The sequence below is a fragment of the Oncorhynchus masou genome, chromosome 18 (assembly GCF_036934945.1).
Source record: "Oncorhynchus masou masou isolate Uvic2021 chromosome 18, UVic_Omas_1.1, whole genome shotgun sequence".
NCBI classification, from domain to species: domain Eukaryota; kingdom Metazoa; phylum Chordata; class Actinopteri; order Salmoniformes; family Salmonidae; genus Oncorhynchus; species Oncorhynchus masou.
This window is the reverse complement of record NC_088229.1, coordinates 25,922,156-25,943,575: the sequence shown is the minus strand read 5'-3', so window position 1 is coordinate 25,943,575 and position 21,420 is coordinate 25,922,156. Positions and strand designations below refer to the sequence as shown.

The window sequence follows — 21,420 nt, the reverse complement described above, 5'->3', positions numbered from 1 at the left end:
ACAAACAGACAGAATCCACCAGTGGCCTACCTTCTTAATACGTCCGCTGCGTGTGCCGGCGAAGGCCACAGTGTGGCCACGGTATTCATAGGCTGCCACCGACGTCATACCATCGTCCTTGTCCACGAACAGAGGCATACCCTCGATGGTACTGGTCCCCCCCAGGGGCTGGTTGAAGTCCTGCCCACAGAAGTTATCGTCTATTTGGAGTGGCTGCAGAGAGAGAGGGGGGGGGTAGAGCGAGACAGAGATCGAAAGAGAGAGAGACAAATAGGGTGAGAGATGAGAGAGGGGAGAGAGATATTGGGAGGAAGGGAGAGGGCGAAAGAGATTGGGAGGAAGGGAGAGCGAGATTGGGAGGGGGAGAGAGGGGGAGAAAGATTGTGAGGAAAGGATATGGGGAGAGAGATATTATGAGGGATGGAGAAGGGAGTGAGAGATTGAGAGGGGGAGAGTGGAAAGAGAGATGTTGGGAGGGAGGGAGAGATTTGAAATGGTAGGGAGAGAGAGGGGAGAGAGAGCGATTGGGAGGGGGGATAGAGAGAGAGAGAGAGAGAGAGAGAGAGATTGGGAGGGAGGGAGGGAGGGAGGGAGGGAGGGAGGGAGGGAGGGAGGGAGGGAGGGAGGGAGGGAGGGAGGGAGGGAGGGAGGGAGGGAGGGAGGGAGGGAGGGAGGGAGGGAGGGAGGGAGGGAGGGAGGGAGGGAGGGAGATTGGGCCAGAGGGAGGGAGGGAGGGAGATTGGGCGAGAGGGGGAGATTGGGAGGGAGGGAGAGAGCGAGAGGGGAGAGAGAGATTGGGCGAGAGGGGGAGATTGGGAGGGAGAGAGGTAGAGAGAGGAGGAGAGAGAGATTGGAAGAGGGGGGGGGCAGAAGAAAGTGTGAGTGACGTATAGGCCAAATTTGCATATCACCCTCAAAATAGCAGCATACACACAGTCACTGTTAAAGAAAAGTGGTTAATTGATGTATGTGTGATAGACCTGTGTGTAGCGGGCACCTGGTGGTATCTTTCACACGCACTGACACATGTAACCAGAAGATAATCACTAGCACCCGTATTAGCGTAGCGACCTCCAGCTCTCTAACACATCACATCCTCTTACACAACACTAATTAACTGGTGCCAGGAATCCCTCATTCATTAGAAGACATATCGCTTCCATAGGAGACAATCCATCACACACAATACACACTCTGCCTGCTGCTAAACTCTGGGAAGGAAGGAGATGTGCGTGATCTGAGCCATGATGTGACCAGACTGGAGGATGGAAAGGAGGAATGCCGCCGGGTGAATTCTTTAGTCGTCCTTTGTCTGAAGACACAAAGCCACAAACATGTGCACTACCAGTCAAAAGTGGTCAAAACACCTACTCATTCAAGGGTTTTTCTTTATTTTGACTATTTTCTACATTGTAGAAAATTCTACGCATATGGAATCACATAGTAACCAAAAAAGCGTTGAACAAATCAAAATATATTTTATATTTCAGATTTTTGAATAGCCACCCTTTGCCTTGATTACAGCTTTGCACACTCTTGGCATTCTCTCAGCCAGCTTCATGAGTTCGTCACCTGGAATGCATTTCAATTAACAGGGAACCTCTTTCCTTCTTAATGCGTTTCAAACAATCAGTTGTGTTTGTGACAAGGTAGGGGGGTATACAGAAGATAGACCTATTTGGAAAAAGACCAAGTCCAAATTATGGCAAGAACAGCACAAATAAGAAAAGAGAAACAACAGTCGATCATTACTTTAAGAGATGACGGCCAGTCAATACAGAAAATTTGAAGAACTTTGAAAGTTTCTTCAAGTGCAGTCGCAAAAACCATCAAGTGCTATGTTGAAACTGGTTCTCATGAGGACCATCACAGAAATGAACCACCACCCAGAGTTACCTCTACTGCAGAGGATAAGTTCATTGCAGTTGCCAGCCTCATAAAGTACAGCCCAAATAAATGCTTCACAGAGTTCAAGAAACCGACACATCTCAAAATCAACTGTTAAGAGGAGACTGAGTGAATCAGGCCTTCATGGTCGAATTGCTGCAAAGAAACCACTACTAAAGGACACCAATAAGAAGAAGAGACTTGCTTTGGCCAAGAAACACAAGCAATGGACATCAGATCCTTTGGTCTACAGACCAAATTGTAGAGTTTTTGTTCCAAACGCCATGGCTATGTGAGATGCGTCGTGGGCAAATGGATGATCTCCGCATGTGTATTTCCCACCGTAAAGCATGGAGGAGGAGGAATTATGGTGTGGGGATGTTTTGCTGGTGACACTGTCTGTGATTTATTTCGAATTCAAGACACACATGACCAGCATGGCTACCACAGCATTCTGCAGCGACATGCCGTCCAATCTGGTTTGGGCTTAGTGGGACTTTCATTTGTTTTTCAACAGGACAATGACCCAACACACCTCCAGGCTGTGTAAGGGCTATTTTACAAAGAAGGAGAGTGATGGAGTGCTGCATCAGATGGGCCCCCACAATACCCCGACCTCAACCAAATTGAGATGGTTTGGGATGAGTCGGACGGCAGAGTGACGGAAAAGCAGCCAACACGTGCTCAGCATTTGTGGGAACTCCTTCAAGACTGTTGGAAAAGCATTACAGGTGAAGCTGGTTGAGAGAATGCCAAGAGTGTGCAAAGCTGTCATCAAGGCAAAGGGTGGCTATTTGAAAAATCTCAACTATAAAATATATTTAGAATTTTGTTTGATTCGTTTAACACTTTTTCGGTTAGTACGTGATTCCATATGTGTTATTTCATGGTTTTGATGTCTTCACTAATATTCTACAATGTAGAAAATAGTCAAAATAAAGAAAATCCATTGAATGACTAGGTGTTCTAAAACTTTTGACCGGTAGCGTACATTGATGAACAGAATTGATCTTAGCGGCACTCCACTCTCCTATTCACATGATTTAGCACCTGCTTTACTTAACTAAAGGCAATAGGTCTCAAAGGGGGGTGGGGCTTTCCTCAGTAGTTCTCTGTTGCTCCTCTATTGTTCCTCAAGCAAGGGGGCAGGCCGATGACATCACGGATTCCCATCAGACCTTACTCCGAGATAACCTACTTCTTGATAACCTACTCCTTGAAGTTTGTAGTTGTGTCTAAAAAACACTATTTTGCTCATAGCATATTTTTTTGACCCTTTAGTGTATGTACTTAATTGTAATTAAACTTTTTCAACAGTAAAAGTTTTAAAATATCGCTGGTAGGAGTCTTTAAATGTAGGGACAATGCACAAATACAAGTGGTTTACACAGAATAATTACAAATTGGCGAGAGAAGACTGACTTTTAGATCACTTGGTTTTCGGTGAAAAAACTGGACCATGAAGGACATTATCATTGAGTCCTGATTTCGCCCATTCTACTCTCTGAGTATCAAATTCTCCCCCACCTCGTCCCCACCTCCCTCCCGAACCAGAAGACCCCTTCCCATTCCGGATACCAGACGGGCCTCATTAGTAGAGACAAGAGTGTTGGCGACCCCCGCGTCCCCCTGCCCTGCCCGCTGACGCCCCTCATGTTTCACCCAGTGAGAGGTGCTATCTCTGCCAAGGGCCAGCCAGGCCAGGCATAACTGTGTACAGCAGAGTTCCTCTGAAAGGACAATGCGGGAGACCATGTCCTTTTCTAAACCCTCACCACGGAGATGGGTCTGGAAATAGAGCAGGGGGGGGGTGGTAGAAGAGGAAACACAGGACATCTGGGGCCAGATCATTATAGGCTGCCTGCATGCAGACTGTGTTGGAATTAGATGGTTCTGGATATGGTGCAGTGCTCAGTAGGTCTAAGGCTCCTGCCGCCTGAGAATACTGTAATCAGCATCCAGCAGGTACACATACTTTACTACTAACAGATGTCTGTTGCAACATTTCTACTGTAAATCTCTAAGTCATATAACCAAGGAAATGTAGATTATTAATCAGTGGCTGTGTCCATCTCAGCAATGTTATCGAGATAACTTTTCCTAATAGTCATGGATCTGATGGAGGAATGTCCTGGCAGGCCAAGTCTAGGTCCAGCCTGGGCTGAGGAGAGAGAGAGGCAGCCAGGGAGAGAAGTAGGAATCTGGCTACTATGTGAGTTCCCATGGGGGTCTACAACCTCCCCTTGCTGCCTCTCTCCCTTGCCCCCTGCGCTGGGACAGAGACGGATTCAGCAGAGCGACTGGGCGGGCCTCCTATCACAATCAGCGGGAAACAGCGTGGCAGCAAACCAGGGCCAGAGGTTCAGACTGGCAATGAGGCATGGCTATCTGTGCTCCTCTTGCTCTGCCTCCCTGGCTCCACTCTCACTCTGCTTCCCTCTACTGTTTGTTTGTTTTGCTTTTTGTCCTTCCCTCGCTCAAATTACACTGTGAATGGGAAAGGAAGGAAAGGAAATATTGAGAGTCTGGTTGGTGATAGAGACTGCGATAGGGAGAGGGAGTGGGTTTGTATGGACAGAGAGTTGGTAGAATGACTTTTAAATGGAAGAAAATCCCACTCTCCTAGAGAGTTGGTGGAATGACTTTTAAGTGGAAAACTATCCCACTCTCCTAGAGAGTTGATAGAATGACTTTTAAATGGAAAACCATCCCACTCTCCTAGAGAGTTGGTAGAATGACTTTTAAATAGAAAACCATCCCACTCTCCTAGAGAGTTGGTGGAATGACTTTTAAATGGGAAACCATCCCACTATCCTAGAGAGTTGGTGGAATGACTAAATGGAAAACCATCCCACTCTCCTAGAGAGTTGGTGGAATGACTAAATGGAAAACCATCCCACTCTCCTAGAGAGTTGGTGGAACGACTAAATGGAAAACCATCCCACTCTCCTAGAGAGTTGGTGGAATGACTAAATGGAAAACCATCCCACTCTCCTAGAGAGTTGGTGGAATGACTAAATGGAAAACCATCCCACTCTCCTAGAGAGTTGGTGGAATGACTAAATGGAAAACCATCCCACTCTCCTAGAGTTGGTGGAATGACTAAATGGAAAACCATCCCACTCTCCTAGAGAGTTGGTGGAATGACTAAATGGAAAACCATCCCTCTCTCCTAGAGAGTTGGTGGAATTACTTTTAAATGGAAAACCATCCCACTCTCCTAGAGAGTTGGTGGAATGACTAAATGGAAAACCATCCCACTCTCCTAGAGAGTTGGTGGAATGACTAAATGGAAAACCATCCCACTCTCCTAGAGAGTTGATGGAATGACTAAATGGAAAACCATCCCACTCTCCTAGAGAGTTGGTGGAATGACTAAATGGAAAACCATCCCACTCTCCTAGAGAGTTGGTGGAATGACTAAATAGAAAACCATCCCACTCTCCTAGAGAGTTGGTGGAATGACTAAATGGAAAACCATCCCACTCTCCTAGAGAGTTGGTGGAATGACTAAATGGAAAATCATCCCACTCTCCTAGAGAGTTGGTGGAATGACTAAATGGAAAACCATCCCACTCTCCTAGAGAGTTGATGGAATGACTAAATGGAAAACCATCCCACTCTCCTAGAGAGTTGGTGGAATGACTAAATGGAAAACCATCCCACTCTCCTAGAGAGTTGGTGGAATGACTAAATGGAAAACCATCCCACTCTCCTAGAGAGTTGGTGGAATGACTAAATGGAAAACCATCCCACTCTCCTAGAGAGTTGGTGGAATGACTAAATGGAAAACCATCCCACTCTCCTAGAGAGTTGGTGGAATGACTAAATGGAAAACCATCCCACTCTCCTAGAGAGTTGGTGGAATGACTAAATGGAAAACCATCCCACTCTCCTAGAGAGTTGGTGGAATGACTAAATGGAAAACCATCCCACTCTCCTAGAGAGTTGGTGGAATGACTAAATGGAAAACCATCCCACTCTCCTAGAGAGTTGGTGGAATGACTAAATGGAAAACCATCCCACTCTCCTAGAGAGTTGGTGGAATGACTAAATGGAAAACCATCCCTCTCTCCTAGAGAGTTGGTGGAATGACTAAATGGAAAACATTTAAATGGAAAACCATCCCACTCTCCTAGAGAGTTGGTGGAATGACTAAATGGAAAACCATCCCTCTCTCCTAGAGAGTTGGTGGAATGACTAAATGGAAAACCATCCCACTCTCCTAGAGAGTTGATGGAATGACTAAATGGAAAACCATCCCACTCTCCTAGAGAGTTGGTGGAATGACTAAATGGAAAACCATCCCACTCTCCTAGAGAGTTGGTGGAATGACTAAATGGAAAACCATCCCACTCTCCTAGAGAGTTGGTGGAATGACTAAATAGAAAACCATCCCACTCTCCTAGAGAGTTGGTGGAATGACTAAATAGAAAACCATCCCACTCTCCTAAATAGAAAACCATCCCACTCTCCTAGAGAGTTGGTGGAATGACTAAATAGAAAACCATCCCACTCTCCTAGAGAGTTGGTGGAATGACTAAATGGAAAACCATCCCACTCTCCTAGAGAGTTGGTGGAATGACTAAATAGAAAACCATCCCACTCTCCTAGAGAGTTGGTGGAATGACTAAATAGAAAACCATCCCACTCTCCTAGAGAGTTGGTGGACTAAATAGAAAACCATCCCACTCTCCTAGAGAGTTGGTGGAATGACTAAAACCATCCCACTCCCCTAGAGAGTTGGTGGAATGACTAAATGGAAAACCATCCCACTCTCCTAGAGAGTTGGTGGAATGACTAAATGGAAAACCATCCCACTCTCCTAGAGAGTTGGTGGAATGACTAAATGGAAAACCATCCCACTCTCCTACAGAGTTGGTGGAATGACTAAATGGAAAACCATCCCACTCTCCTAGAGAGTTGGTGGAATGACTAAATGGAAAACCATCCCACTCTCCTAGAGAGTTGGTGGAATGACTAAATGGAAAACCATCCCTCTCTCCTAGAGAGTTGGTGGAATTACTTTTAAATGGAAAACCATCCCACTCTCCTAGAGAGTTGGTGGAATGACTAAATGGAAAACCATCCCACTCTCCTAGAGAGTTGGTAAAAGGCATTGTCTTAATAATGCAGTGCCAAGACAATGGATTTGAACTTCAAGTCAAGGAAAAAAAGCCTTGAGGAAAGACAGTGAATAAAAGACAATCCAAGACATGATGGAGGTGCTTAATAAAGGACTGCTGTTGTATATTACAGGATACTGGTTCTAGCCAGTGAGAGTGGGTGGATCATGTCCTGGTCTGTTCAGACAGCCTCGTCCCTTGAAGCACAGACTGCCCAGAACTTGTACACAGTCTTATCTCTACACCATCTGATTGATCCTAAAGAGCAGACAGACCACCTCCTTCATATCTGCCTATCTATCTCCCACTCCACTGGAGCTCTATGGGTCAATCAATAGAGACAGCACAACTTGACAAAAGAGAATGTAATGGGTTAATTTGTCCCTGCTTTAGTGTAAGCTCCACAGAGACCAGGCTTTGACAAACAAAGTACCTCCATCCCATGTGAGCTCTACAGAGCTGGGAGAATGCTGCCTGCCCCTGAGATCAGACTGATGCAACAGCTTCCAAGAGTTACTGTAGGGGAGTGTGTATAAATAGAAAGATAAATGTTTTGCAGTTTGTTTGTGTGTGTGTGCGTGTGTGTGTGTGTTGCCATGCATGTGTGTGTGTGTTCGCATGCATGTGTGTGTGTGTGTTCGCATGCATGTGTGTGTGTGTTCGCATGCATGTGTGTGTGTGTGTGTGTTCGCATGCATGTGTGTGTGTGTGTTCGCATGCATGTGTGTGTGTGTGTGTTCGCATGCATGTGTGTGTATGTGTGTGTGTTCGCATGCATGTGTGTGTGTGTGTGTGTGTGTGTTCGCATGCATGTGTGTGTGTGTGTGTTCGCATGCATGCGTGTGTGTGTGCGTGTGTGTGTGTCCGCATGCATGTGTGTGTGTGTGTTCGCATGCACGTGTGTATGTGTGTGTGTGTTCGCATGCATGTGTGTGCATGTGTGTGTGTGTGTTCGCATGCATGTGTGTGTGTGCGTGCGTGTATGTGCAGTAGAAAGACAAAAAAGGGAGATGAAATGTTACTGCCAAAGCAGGATGGACAAACTACTTAGAGAGAAGAGCCAAGAAAAGAAACTAGTCTTGCTGAACAAGAATACACAGACACTGGAAACAGCCCATTTATGGTCGACCGCCAAGTTCATTTTGATTTGTGGTATTGGATACAGCGCAGCGATGCTGCTTGCCCTTTGTTTGCTGTGGCCAGCCAATGGTGGCTTTCTAATTGGCTCTTAATGGCACTTGGTCAAATGTAAGTGAGGAGGGGCTGTGATGATGGTGAGCCCTGCCATTTCCAGCTAGGGGAGGGGGGGGATTGAGAGAGAGAGCGAGAGAGAGAGAGAGAGAGAGAGAGAGAGAGAGAGAGAGAGAGAGAGAGGCAGAGACACATTGGCATTATAAACTGAGCCACAAACCACCCGGGACTCATCTACAGCAAACACACACATCCCCCACTAACATTAGTCTGTCTGTCTGTCACCACGGGCCTCGTAGTCTAGTGTCTGCTACAGCCATGTTGGGGGATTTGGGGGCGATGATACAGCACAGTGCGAGCAGTGCAGTATACCCCCCCCCCCCCATTTGTCACATGCGCCGAATGCAGCAGGTATAGAATTTACCGTTAAATGCTTACTTACGAGTCCCTTCCCAACAATACAGAGTTAAAAAGTAAGAGAAGTTAGCAACAACAAAATGTAAAAGGAAATAGTAACACAATAAAATAACAATAACGAGAAAATATACAAGGAGAAGTGGTACCGAGTCAATGTGCAGGGGTGAGAGTTAGTTGAGGTAATTGAGGTAATATGTACATGTAGGTAGAGTTAAAGTGACATGGGTAGATAATAAACAGAGGAGCGGCAGCGTATGTGAAGAGTGTGTGTGCATGTGTGTGTAGTGGGTAAAGTCCAGTGTGTGTGCATGTGTGCGTAGTGGGTAAATTCCAGTGTGTGTACATGTGTGCGTAGTGGGTAAAGTCCAGTGTGTGTGCATGTGTATGTAGTGGGTAAAGTCCAGTGAGTGTGCATATGTGCGTAGTGGGTAAAGGCCAGTGAGTGTGCATGTGTGCGTAGTGGGTAAAATCCAGTGAGTGTGCATGTGTGCGTAGTGGGTAAAGTCCAGTGTGTGTGCATGTGTGCGTAGTGGGTAAAGTCCAGTGAGTGTGCATGTGTGCGTAGTGGGTAAAGTCCAGTGAGTGTGCATGTGTGCGTAGTGGGTAAAGTCCAATGTGTGTGCATGTGTGCGTAGTGGGTAAAGTCCAGTGTGTGTGCATGTGTGCATAGTGGGTAAAATCCAGTGTGTGTGCATGTGTGCGTAGTGGGTAAAGTCCAGTGTGTGTGCATGTGTGCATAGTGGGTAAAGTCCAGTGAGTGTACATGTATGCGTAGTGGGTAAAGTCCAGTGAGTGTGCATGTGTGCATAGTGGGTAAAATCCAGTGTGTGTGCATGTGTGTGTAGTGGGTAAAGTCCAGTGAGTGTGCATGTGTGCATAGTGGGTAAAGTCCAGTGAGTGTGCATGTGCGCGTAGTGGGTAAAGTCCAGTGAGTGTGCATGTGCGCGTAGTGGGTAAAGTCCAGTGAGTGTACATGTATGCGTAGTGGGTAAAGTCTAATGAGTGTGCATGTGTGCGTAGTGGGTAAAATCCAGTGAGTGTGCGTAGAGCCGGTGCAAATGATTCAGGGCTAATAAAAAGGGGGTCAATGAAAATAGTCAGGGTAGCCATTTGATTAACTGTTCAGCAGTCTTATGGCTTGGGGGTAGGAGCTGTTAAGGAGCCTTTTGGTCCCAGACTTGGTGCTCCGGTACTGCTTGCCGTGCGGTAGCAGAGTAAACAGTCTATGACTTGGGTGGCTGGGGTCTTTGACCATTTTTAGGGCCTTCCTCTGACACCATCTGGTACAGAGGTCCTGGATGGCAGGAAGCTCGGCCCCAGTGATGGACTAGCCCGTACATGCCAAGAGTGTGCAAAGCTGTCATCAAGGCAAAGGGTGGCTACTTTGAATATATATATATGTATTTTTTTATCCCAGCCCCCATCCCCGCAGGAGGCCTTTTCGGTAGGCTGTCATTGTAAACAAGAATTTGTTCTTAATTGACTTGTTAAATAAAGGTTCAATAAAAAATCAACCAAAAAAATATTGATTTGTTGGTTACTACATGATTCCATATGTATTATGTCATAGTATTTCATAGTGTCTTCACTATTATTCTACAATGTAGAAAATAATAAAAATAAAAATAAAAACCCTTGACTGAGTAGGTATGTCCAAACTTTTGACTGGTACTGTAGGTGTTCCTTTTGTCCAGGTGGGAAAAGGCGGTGTGGAGTGCAATAGAGATTGCATCATCTGTGGATCTGTTGGGGCGGTAAAGAGTGGGTCTGGGATGATGGTGTTGATGAAAGACATGACCAGCCTTTCAAAGCATTTCATGAAAACAACTGTTATGACATTTATGGAAAGATATTTCTAACACAGAGACTCCAGAAGAAAATGTGGCCTGTCCTCGAGGGCTCTCACAGTGTTCTACAGGAGCACCATCGAGAGCATACCGTCGGGCAGCATCACAGCCTGGTACGGCAAGTCCACTGCCGCTGACCACAAGGCAATACAGAACACCATTGGGTGCTCACTGCCTGCCCTAGAGGATACCTACAACACCAGGTGTCACAGGAAGGTCAAGAAGATCATCAGGAACCTCAGCCACCTGAGTCACAGTCTGTTTCCCCCACTTCCATCACTCAGATGCAGGCAATACAGGAGCAGCATGGCTAAAACTAATATACTGGCCAATAGCTTCTACCCTCAGACCAACAGGCGCACAGGCGCACACACACACACACACACACATCTTTGGAAAATCCCCCTCCCCCTAACAGCCCCCACCCCAATGGACAATTATCAAGCTGAATACCAACCACTACACCTACCTAACCCCTCCCCCTTTTTACAGGTGGAAATATGTATATATTTCAGATCTACACTGTTGGAGCTCGGAGTTTAGACTTGCCTACCTCTCTTCCATTTTGTCTTCCTATAAAGTATCTCCCTAAACAACATCTAACAGGCCCACACCAGTAAACGCTCTTTTTCTGAACACATCTCATATCCCTCTCTTCCTACATACTGTAGGAGTGCCTTTGATACCTGCATCCTCTCATTAGATGGGATCTATTTATACAGACCATGCCATATCATTATCTGATACCGCCGGCAGACTAGACAGAGAAACAGCAGTGTGCATGCAGCTGCCAGCAGAGTCTGCGTGTGTAAGTATGTGTGTCCGTGCACAGTTTGTGTGTGTTTATGTGTGTACTCTGTTCTGCGAGCTAGTATATTAGCGGGCAGTGTGTCAAGGCCGTAATGCGGCGCAGCATTGAGGCAGGGCCAGGCTGTGAGACAGATGTTGGTATCCCCTCTCTCCTGACCCCACACACCACAGCTACATTCCCCAGCCCTGCACAGCCCTCCTCTCCCCAGTACAGAGGCCTATTATGAGGCTGCACATGACCCGCGCACGACCTGACACACACTGGGCTACACACAGACATCTGGCACTGACCATAGACATATAGAATTCAGTGCACGCACGCTCACACACACACACACACACACACACACACACACACACACACACACACACACACACACACACACACACACACACACACACACACACACACACACAAGCGCATAATAATCTGTAGATACACAGACAACACACTAATCCTTAAAATGGAATACAGTAATTCCTTTAATGTTCTCAAACCTTATTTTCTCTTTAATGTGTTTGTGTAAATGTATTCATATCATCTCACAGTAACTTACTGAACCTGTATGTACGTACAGGGTTAGGCTGTTCTGTTTAACATGAAAACATCTGTCGTTTAGTGCCCTTCAGATGACGATAACTCAATAGTATCCCTGCACTATTATAAATCCTAGGAGTATTCTGCATGCCAAGACAGTCTTTCCATTGAACCAGAGTGCTCTCTTTTTCTCCTCCAATTGGATTGGAAGCAGCTGTGCTCTCTCTCTCCTAATGTGTCGAGTAGGAAACACAATTTAGGTACATTTTTGAACATTACTGACTTAGATCTGGGGTTCTACTTTCCCCTCTAAAGCATGAAACCCACCGGGAATCTCACTGCCGATAGACTGCTGATAGGTACTTATCACAGTGGGGGACCGTTCCTTCTCTTGCTAAAACAAAAGCGGTACCTGCTGCGTGCCGACCCGTTAGCGACCAACCTACCGATTCTACTTGTATACTCGCAATGCTCTTCAGTGGCCAAGAACTTGACTTTCAGCCAAGGAGCCAACAAAGAAAAAGGAAAAAATAGGGCATTTTCTCTGTACATCCACGGATGAGCCAGTCACACTTCTGTAGGCTATGGGATGGTAGCTAGCTAAGTGCACAGATGCAATGCAAACAACACTAAATACTTCCTCCAAGCTAGCTAACCAATGTAGCTAGTATTGTCAATAAAATGTAATCACAATGGATTAGCTAGTTTCCATAAAACAGCTGCCTGTGTTAACTGACAAGTTAGTGCAGTGTCCTTAGCTAGCTAGCTATATTGTGCTAGCTAGCGAATATGCTAATGGTAGCTAGTGAAACATGTGGCTGGTACTGACTGTATGGGATTTAGGACAGTGAATTAAATTGTTTATTCATCATTTTTCTAGGTAGTTATCTAGCTGTGGCCATTTGGCTAGTATGAACAAGGGCATTATACAAAATAGCAACGTTAGTGCAGATAGCTTGGAATCTAGACCATAAGCAATACGCATGGATATGCATTGCCAAACAACACTACTGCCACCTTCTGGTTTGGAGTATTTTTAACAAAGCTGAGTTGCTGACGACTTCCAAGGTCTTTGCTGTGTGAACACAAAAGAGATTGACTGCCAACATTCTGTTCAGAGGTGCTGAGTACCGTCGGCAGGCAAACGTTTCACAATCCTACTGGTGTGTCTGAGCCTTAACCCTGAAGTCTGAATGTACATAAAAGTGTGTGTGTGTGTGTGTGTGTGTGTGTGTGTGTGTGTGTGTGTGTGTGTGTGTGTGTGTGTTGTTTTGACAGGGCTCAGGGGTATTGATGGTGTTTTGCTGCGTCCCATGGTATCAGTGGAAGCCAACATGTGACTGCTCCCTAAAGATTCTGCTCCTAACGCACCTCTCCCTAGCAACAGGCTCTATCAACCAAACATGAAAGGTCACGATGCCTGAAGCTTGGTTGCCCCCTTGGGTAGATGTGTTTTTGCACCTGGATGTCTATAGAGAACATGGTGAAGTGCATAGCAGAATGCCCTGTGGCAATGTTTTATGGGTTATAATAATAACAACACTAAACTACCTAGTGACAGACAAGAACAAATAGGCCCATAATAATGAAAAAAACAAAGGAATTAGTGGAGCCCACTCAACACTGAGGATGTGTCATAGGGCTGTGTAGGCTACTGTGTCAGAGTCTGTTGGGCTACCATCAAACAAACATCATGTTTTCATGTAATACAGCACAGTTAGTTGATGCTTTTAACCATGTTGGCCAAGCAAATGCTTTGGATTACAATCGGTATAATCTGAAATAAAACGCCCAGCCAACTCTAATCTAATTACTAAAGCCCTCCCTGGACTGAGTTTAGGACCGATACACAGCATGGTTGGGCTCTCAGTGCTGCATGGTGGCAGAGGAGGTCACACACACACACACACACACACACACACACACACACACACACACGCACACACACACACACACACACACACACACACACACACACGCACACACGCACACACACACACACAGCCCTTGTAATCTCTGTTGATGTTTTCAAACTGCTGTGGCTTAATGAGTCCTCAAAAAATGTCAATTTGTGCCTCCCCCCTCTCTCTTTACACTGAAGAGAGGGAGTTCATTAAACTCCATTCATCACGGCAGCAAAAAGCCCTCCACATCCCATAGCACCCCCAACTCCAATGCCATGACAACAGAGGAACTGGGAGAGAGGAGTGAGATGGCAGGGCTCATCAGGGATACACCTTTACACTCTGGGTGGAGGACTGGGGTGAAGCCTCTCTAGAAGACAAGAGCTGGGAGATACTGCTACTCACTCTCTATGTTCTGTATGACAGCAGCTCAGGCTGAAGCGTCGGAGCTGAGTAACATGCTAACAGAGCAGTACAGTTATCTGTTACAGCTACTGCTGCTGCTGCTCCCTACAACATAGTGTAGCACAGACTGAGGTTGTGTCCCAAATTCCAACCTATTCCCTATTTATTAAACTACTTTTCACCAGGGCCCATATAGATCTGGTCAAAAGTAATGCACTATGTAGGGAATAGGGTGCCATTTGGGACGTAATATGAAGCTTCATGCTAACAGAGACAGAGAGGATGTGGTGAGTCAGTTCCCTCCAAGCCCCAAATAACAAACTGTGTATTATACTGGAGAGAATAATGACTGTGAGGCTGCGGTGGCAGAGACTGGGGAAGGCTTGGCCAAATAAAATAATGGTCATAAACAAATACTGTTTGCATAACCATCTTGGAACAGACTGTTGCATTTCACATAACATCAGCCATGGAACAACAAATTGTTTCCATAAGCAAAGCAATATACCCCACTGGAAACTCTAGCCTTGTTAAGGTTCTCTGCTTTCTTCCCTCTGTTTTTATTTTTATATTTACTTTTTTTTTTTAAATGTAACCTTTATTTGACTAGGCAAGTCAGTTACCAACAAATTCTTATTTACAATGATGGCCTACCAGGGAATAGTGGGTTAACAGCCTTGTTCTGGTGCAGATTTTCAGCTTGGGGATTTGATCCAGCAACCTTTTGGTTACTGGCCCAACACTCTAACCACTAGGCTACCTGGCACCCCTGTTACTGAGATTTATAATCCGTAATCTTCATTAATAACTGATTGGGGCTGTTGCGGTGACCGTAATACCGCCACACCGGCAGTCATGGCTGCAGTAAAATACCATGTGTCTGCATGCACCTTCCCATGTACACCAGAGATCTGTAGATAATGACGAGATGCTCATGTCTCTGTCTTAACAATGGGAGTCGTTGTCCCAAAGGTGGGAAGGCAGGCAACAAGCTTAGGCCCAAAATAAGCCCATAGAAAAGCATTGGCCTAATTTGGACATATTTTAGCGAGACTGAAACCTCTTACTTTGCCTCTTCCTCTAAGGTTTACACACACACACACACACACACACACACACACACACACACACACACACACACACACACACACACACACACACACACACACACACACACACACACACACACACACACACACACACACACACAAATCCGCTCCCCCTGTCTCTCACGCCAACAAAGTTGAGAGATCATATCTTCCTTTCTGACAAGTGATTTCAACTCACTATTTGCCTTTGAGGTTTGGTTCATCATAATCGGTCATATGGACACCAGACCACATTGAGACATTATTTTACTGTAACAGAGGACAAGTCAACTTTTCTAAAGATACCCTTATTATGTCTCAACTACTCAAATCGTACGCAGAGCAGACACTACTAGAACGAGAGTAGCTATGTACATTGACTCTGGAAAATGAATGCTCAGTTTGTCGCTTGCGGCATTGGGGTACCACGTACCGCTAGCAGCATTGTAGCTAAAGACTGTTTGCTATAGTAGCTGTCCAGTCTGTTTTATAAATGTGCAATAAGCATAAATCAAATCAAACTTTATTTGTCACATGCGCCGAATACAACAAGTGTAGACCTAGCGGCAAAATGCTTATTCACCAACAGTGCAGTTCAAGAAGAGATAAATAAATATTTACCAAATAAACTAAAGTAAAAAATTATAAAAGTAACACAGTAAAATAACAATAACGAGGCTATACACAGGGGGTACTGGTACCGAGTCTGTGTGCAGGGGTAATTTGTGCATTAGGTAGGGGTGAAGTGACTATGCATAGATAATAAACAGCGAGTAGCAGCAGTTTACAAAACAAATGGGGGGGTCAATGTAAATAGTCCGGTGGCCATTTGATGAATTGTTCAGCAGTCTTATGGCTTGGGGGGTAAATAATACAATTATATAAGTAATTGGCAACTTGTTCTCATTCTAAGAAATACGGTAGGCCACTTGATTTCAATATCTGAACAAAGTGGAAAGGCTAACATGCCTATAGTCATTATAAGTGAATGAGCATTATGCTCATATATTGTGGTTGTAGTTCAATTTGTAAAAAGAAAATAGAAAAAAAAGAAAGTATTTTCATAGACAGACTTGAAAGATAAGTGATTATTTTTAAAACATTTTTTTTTTAAACAGTTAAACTCTTTTGATAAAATAATTATAACGGCCGTTGTTGGTGGAAGAAGGTGAGGACCAAGGTGCAGCATGGTATGTGTCCATATTTATTAAAATGAACACGGAAAGAGAAACGACCGAAAACAGTTCTGGCTGGTGCAGACACACAACAGAAAACAATCACCCACGAAACGCAATAGAAAACAGGCTCCCTAAATATGGTTCTCAATCAGGGACAACGATTGACAGCTGCCTCTGATTGAGAACCACACCAGGCCAAACACAGAAATAGGAAATCATAGAAAAACTAACATAGACAACCCACCCAACTCACGCCCTGACCATACTAAAACAAAGACATAACAAAAGAACTAAGGTCAGAACGTGACAATAATTAAATGATTAGTGGGTCTTATGGTCGGGGAAGGCTTATACTTAGCCTCGGTTTAACTTCACAAGCACTGAATTTATTAGATTATATCTGACTGTTTGAAATGCAGTGTATTTGACTTTCAATAGTACAACAACGCTTATTTACAGAAATATATTATAAAAAATATAAATATACAAAAATAAATCTATATCTAAATATACAGTTCCTTCGGGAAAGTATTCAGACACCTTGACTTTTCCACATTTTGTTACGTTACAGCTTTATTCTAACATTGATTAAATCGTTTTTTCCCTCATCAATCTACACAAAATAACCCATAATGACAAAGAAAAAACATGCTTCAAAACCCCCCCAGAAATATCACATTTACATAAGTATTCAGGCCCTTTACTCAGTACTTTGCTGAAGCACCTTTGGCAGCGATTACAGTATCGAGTCTTCTTGGGTATGACGGTACAAGCTTGGCACACCTGAATTTGGGGAGTTTCTCCCATTCTTCTCTGCAGATCCTCTAAGGCTTTGTCTGGTTGGATGGGGAGCGTCGCTGCACAGCTACTTTCAGTTCTCTCCAGAGATGTTCGACCGGGTTCAAGTCTGGGCTCTGGCTGGGCCACTCAAGGACATTCAGAGACTTGTCTCAAAGCCACTCCTGCATTGTCTTGGCTGTGTGCTTAGGGTCGTTGTCCTGTTGGAAGGTGAACCTTCGCCCCAGTCTGAGGTCCCGAGCAGGTTTTCATCAAGGAACTCTCTGTACTCTGCTCCGTTCATCTTTGCCTCGATCCTGACCAGTCTCCCAGTCCCAGCCGCTGAAAAACATCGCCACAGCATGATGCTGCTACCACCATGCTTCACTGTAGGGATGGTGGCAGGTTTCCTCCAGACGTGATGTTTGGCATTCAGGCCAGAATCTTGTTTCTCATATAGCTGGCTACTTACTTTCTATGATAAACATTAGAAATATGATGGCCATTCATTGTTTTTGCAAAAAAAGACCACGCTTTTTCATTGTCAGCTCATTTACTTGTGTGGCTTCTAGCCAAATAGAGTAGCACTTCTGTTGTCATCTGATGAAGATGAAGCTATTTTCTTCTGAATGTGTTGCACTAATGTATTGTCTACGATAGTCGCACGTCCCTGATTACTATAGAAACAAAAAAACACTGTTGACTTTCAATACAAATCGCGACCCCTGTCAATACACAGCTGGACTCACCTGCTCCCTCTTTCTCCTGTTGTGCTACTTACAAACACACGTGACTGGCTCAACTGTGCTGGGATACTACGGTAAGCTTCATAATGTAAAACAATGTGACAGGTGAAATGAAGAATGCAATCTGCTTTATTGCACTGCAGGTATTTATTTAAAAAGTAGATACAAATATTCTCATTTTGTGAAAAATGTATCGATGGTATTGAAAATTCATTGGGTGGCTATTTCCAATTACCCCGATATGCGGTATATACTGTACACCGCCCAAGCCTAGAAGTCTCCACATTCTCCCTCCACCCAAAATATGTTCTGAATTTCAGATAGAGCAAATGTTTGAGGCTGCCGCAAGCTCTCCATCCACTCAAGACAAACCAACATTACAGTAGATGACAGCAGTTTAAATCCAAAGCATCGCCACTGGTTTTGTTTTGTGGGAAGGAGGAAGAATGGGGAGAGAGGCTGAGATTGTGATGCTAGTGGACTGTATATTCCCAGCCATGTGCCAGGGACTAGTCCCCTCAAAGCAGAGCGGCCTAATGCCTGGCGTCTCCACTCTCTCTGCTGCAGCTGAATATGAAATAGACTAATGCTTTTTGGATCCATCTCATCACACAGCGCCACAGGAAACAACAAATACAGCTGTACTCACCATCACGGCTGGTAAATAGCTCCATAGCTCGAAGTGATAACAGCCCCCCACTCACCATCACGGCTGGTAAATAGCTCCATAGCTCGAAGTGATAACAGCCCCCCACTCACCATCACGGCTGGTAAATAGCTCCATAGCTCGAAGTGATAACAGCCCCCCACTCACCATCACGGCTGGTAAATAGCTCCATAGCTCGAAGTGATAACAGCCCCCACTCACCATCACGGCTGGTAAATAGCTCCATAGCTCGAAGTGATAACAGCCCCCCACTCACCATCACGGCTGGTAAATAGCTCCATAGCTCGAAGTGATAACAGCCCCCCCACTCACCCACACTCTCCACACACACACCACACACACAAACACACATCAATAAATAATTACACTCACAATTAGATCCGGAGCACAAAAAGGCTGGGCTCGTTAGGAGATTTGCAACCTACACACACTTTGCAGACGGTGAAAGGTTGAGAGGGAGAGGTCATTCTTTCCTACGCCCCAGTTAACTAGCGGAGTTATTGATTTGATGTTGCATCTCTTGTGTGGGATAGATTGCACACGGTCTCTTCTCAATGCACACACATCTAGCACTGCCAGCATCTTCATTTGAATAACACAGTAAGAGAATGTTTACTGGGATGAGTGATGCTAGCACTCTCATCTCTCCCAGTTAGTACAGCAGCCGTGTAGCGGAGGTCTCTTAGGATACAGCATCATCCTCTCCTGATGGCCTGGTCTATCCGTGTGTCTGTATAATCGGATGGCCTGGAAGGGAGGGAGACGGCTTCCCAAGACACCCTTATGGTTGTCCGGTCCTTGGATGCCATGGCAATGCTGCCTCACCATGGCAATGGGGTGGGGTTTATGGTTGACTGGCATGTCAAAGACAGGAGGGCTTGATCTGAAAACATATAAACCGTGAGCACAGGGCCTTGAAACATTCTAACAGTATCCATTCCATGTGGGATGAGGAATGTACTATAGAAATAGCAGCCGTAATGAGGTTTAGAGGGAGACAATAGAGCTGAAAACAATAGGGCAGCTTTGGCTCAGAGGAAAGACTTTGAACCATAAGACAGTGTCACCCCCAAAGACAATAACATGTCATCCCCCCACCAAAGTGATCAACGTTGATTCATATTGTTATGAAACAGCAGGGAGCAGGACTCGAACCCTCGACCTTCTAGCCCGAGGTCCGGCACGCTATCGACTGTGCTGTAAAAGCATGCTCGTGTGGCAGAGTCGATTTCCTCGCTTATAAACCCAGGGTCGTTACAATATTAATAAACACAATTATGCACTCAGTGTGAGGATCTAAGGCTGGGTTTTCTCTCATCCTCTCTCTGTGGGTTATTGGAGGCCATTTTTCCTCAAATGTTCTCCCTGGCCCAGACAATAAACACAGTCTTGTTTATACACACAGAGCAGGGGACTGCTGCTATGCATCGCAATGCTTCTCCTTCACAGGCCAAGACGTGCCTCTGCTCTACACACCTCCAAAGAACACAGGCTTTACTGGTGGTGGACATTTTGTTCTGTTTTGCTATTTTGCTCTTTTATGTATTTTGAGGACATGCTGAAAGGCTCATTAGCAATGCTAAACCTGTTGTTTTTATGGGCACATTACATGGTTTTGGAAATGAGCCCGCAGCTGGCATGGAAGGTGACCCGTAACTTTCAAACTTCCAGCATTGCATTACACTACAACGGACTGGCCAATCACTGGAAAGGAGGAGGAGTTTGAGTGAGCTATTAAAATCATCAGCAGGCCACTTGGGGCCATTCTGGAATTCATACGGCCATAATGCCTGAATGGAGCTGTCATTAGTAGTGACATTATTAAGGCTCTCATAACAGCACATGACAAGCAGGCAGCAGCCTAACACTCAAGACATCGGTCTGAAACTGGGAGTGTTTGAACTGCAGCTTCGGTCTCTGCTGACTCCATTATGACTCTGATGTGTTCCAACTAGAAGTGACAAAACCTGTCAGAATCCATGACAGATAGTTCAAATGGTGGTCGAGAACTTCATTATGGGTGTAAATGTCTTTGTGTAAAATCATCTCGGAGCTCTGATCATCAATACAGTAATAGAGTCCAAGGTCGCGCTAACGAACTGGAGAGGCTGTCTGGCTCTATGAAACATGAGGCCTGTATAAAATCATCGTTATATCCCCATGACATGCCCTTGATCGATCACAAGCACCAGAGCAGATGGTAATAAAGGACAATCATGTAGTGTATCTCATTTACATATCATACATAGTCTCATATAGTGTCTCAGTCATGGTGAGCAGAAAAGAGACATCATGTGTGCTGCATGACTAGCCTTATTCTGTCTGCCTGTCTGTCTGGCTGTCTACTAGTCTGCCTGTATGTCTGTCTGCCTGTCAATGCCTGTACATCTGTCCCTGTCTCTCTCTTCTCCTCTCTCTCTCCATCTGTCCCTGTCTCTCTCTCCTCTTCTCTCTCTCCATATGTCCCTGTCTCTCTCTCCTCTTCTCTCTCTCCATCTGTTCCTGTCTCTCTCTCCTCTTCTCTCTCTCCATCCCTGTCCCTCTCTCTCTCCATCTGTCCCTGTCCATCTGTCCCTGTCTCTCTCTCCATCTGTCCCTGTCTCTCTCTCCATATGTCCCTGTCTCTCTCTCCTATTCTCTCTCTCCATATGTCCCTGTCTCTCTCTCCTATTCTCTCTCTCCATCTGTCCCTGTCTCTCTCTCCTCTTCTCTCTCTCCATTTGTCCCTGACTCTCTCTCCTATTCTCTCTCTCCATCTGTCACTGTCTCTCTCTCCATCTGTCCCTCTCTCTCTCTTCTCTTCTCTCTCCATCTATCCCTGTCTCTCTCTCCTCTTCTC

The 21,420-nt window shown here is 45.2% G+C and overlaps 1 pseudogene; it reads right to left on the bottom strand.

The window, feature by feature from the left end:
- Window positions 1–21,420, bottom strand: part of LOC135504308 (plexin-A1-like) — a 283,703-nt pseudogene that overhangs the window by 222,576 nt on the left and 39,707 nt on the right.